The sequence below is a fragment of the Pinus tabuliformis genome, chromosome 6, assembly GCF_031772625.1.
Source record: "Pinus tabuliformis cultivar Carrire ecotype Pingquan chromosome 6, CPIR1, whole genome shotgun sequence".
In the NCBI taxonomy this organism is placed as follows: Eukaryota; Viridiplantae; Streptophyta; class Pinopsida; order Pinales; family Pinaceae; genus Pinus; species Pinus tabuliformis.
In genome coordinates, this window is record NC_142292.1 from 1457934952 (window position 1) to 1457937356 (window position 2405).

Here is a 2405-nt window from a genome sequence, read left to right on the forward strand (position 1 = left end):
AGTGGAAACAACCGTTGGACTATGAGAATACAGCCTTTAGATGCAAGGGATGTCAACAAACAGGTCATCTGTTCAATGCATGCAAAAGCCTCAACAAGAGCAAGCCACAACAAAGGAAGCCCAAAGGTTGGCAGAACATAGATGAGGCCGCAAAGAAGAGAGCCGTGGAAAGGAAAGCCCCTCCGACACCAGAAGTTGAAGAATCAGAAACAGAAGAGGATGATACCATCATATAGGAAACGGAAACAGGGAATCAGAAGGAAAACATATCAGGAAACAAAGCTCCACAACAAGTAGAGACCCACCAAAATCAGGCAGGTTTGACAAGCATGGATCAAAGCATGGGAGGCAACAAACAGCATCACCATTCAGATACTTCAGACTCAGACAAAGAAATAGGCACACAGAATCCAGGAACACAGCTAGTCATTGCTTCGACCGAGCCCATTCAAGGAGAGTGGCGTAAGGTCGAAAAGAAAAAGGGGAGAAAAACCTGAAGCGTGAGTTTATCACTGCCGGAACTCAGTTTTATTCCCCTTTTTCTTGCTCTTTCCTCTTCTCTTTTCTTCTTCTTTGTGCACGTTAGTCTTCTAACATTGTGTAACCACGCGAGCCCATGTGGCGGATTGCAAAATGCTTCATAGCATCTACTGGTGTAACTTTTCATTAATTTTTTAATAAAAGGTTACCGTTTTTTCCTTTGGAAAAAAAAACATATAAGGCATATAGTTACAAAAAATAATTCTTTCCAGAATTATAACGAGTATTGATTTTAGCACAGCTCATACAGGGGTCTAGCAGATTTCGCCTTCCCTCACCGACCTTATGTTAACGGGATTTCTGAATTAAAACTGACTTTCATGGCTAATGACAATCCCTAAATCTCTTCTTCAGAGAAGTGATACGACTGCTTATATCCTTCATGAGTAAAGTTACAATTGAGTACATACATCACTGGCTCCCAAGGATATTGAAATTTTTGTCCAAGAGTTCCAGAGCAATGAGGAATACGACAGCCCCCACATTTTGGGAGAATTATCATCCTTCTTTCTAAAATGATACCCTAGATTTGCAAGAAACTTGTTCTTCCAAGTCATCCAGCTAGTACATCTATTTGGCCATGCGTAATATACTCTTTATTGAATTAAATGAACATAAAAGTTTTTGAAATCTGAAGCCTGGGGATGGTAAATTTATGGGTTTGAAACGCTAATGATTGATTTTGACGTTTCCAGTCTTAAAAAGAAAAAATACTTTAATGTTCTCAGCCCTAAAAAAAAGCGTCCCGGATTCAAAGTTTTTTTCAGAGAGGAAAACCATAATAGATTATATTAAGGAAATATAAAGATCTGTATACATGATCGAAATCTGTGAGATTTGTGCGATCGAAATCTGTGAGATTTGTGCGTGTCATCCTTGCGCAGGGGCCATGCTAATCTTCTCTGTATCGTTCCAATTTTATCGAATGTCCCAGATTCAAAGTTAGCTGGCAGCTTTCCCTAATCATTCTTGCAAAAGGATTGTTATTTGGTATTGGTAAAGGTCTAGATTCGATATTGAAGTTATGGAATAAATTTCTGGAGCATATGGTACTCACAGGAAATGGGTGGCAGTGGTGTCTTGCATGTTTTATGAGCAAGGGATGAGGATGAAGCAGAGAGTTGGACACCTATTTAAAAGTTGAAAATTTGTTATCATAATTGACTCAGAAAATAAAATAATAAATATACCAAACTTTATAAAATAAAAAAGAAAATATATATAAATTAGCGCAACCATATTTACCAATGTAATTGATAAAAGCGGATAGGCCTATATGAAACATATATGCAACCACATTTTCAATGTGGTTGATATACGCAGATAGGCTTATATCAACCACAATAATAATTATTATCGGTATTTAAGGTTATCAATAACTATATAAATATTAACAACCAAATTATTCATATATATTATTATACAAATATTATAATAATAATATAAGCTCTCAATATATATCAATTAGTAATAAGAATGGCTCATAATAATATTAGATTATCATTATATTATTAAAATAATATAATAATATAAAATAATAATAATAATAATAATAATAATAATATAATATTATTATTATATTATAATAATATACAAATATAATTATTATTATAATAACAATAAAGATGAATTATATATGATAATTAATAACTATACAAATAATAGCAACTAAATTCTTATATATTTATGATTATTATATGAATATTATTATAACAATATAAACTCTTATTATTATTATTATTATTATTATTATTCTTAGGCTTTAGTATTTTTAATATTTATCTTAGGGTTTGTATACATTGGGCTTATAACATTAGTCCCTTTTGTTTATTATTACCTAAGGGTTTAATACTAAAATCTCAGGG

The 2405-nt window shown here is 32.8% G+C and overlaps 1 pseudogene; it reads right to left on the reverse strand.

Annotated features, from left to right (window-relative positions):
* Nucleotides 1-1388: 1388 nt before the first annotated feature.
* Nucleotides 1389-1484, reverse strand: LOC149264113 (U6 spliceosomal RNA; annotated as a pseudogene).
* Nucleotides 1485-2405: the final 921 nt, after the last annotated feature.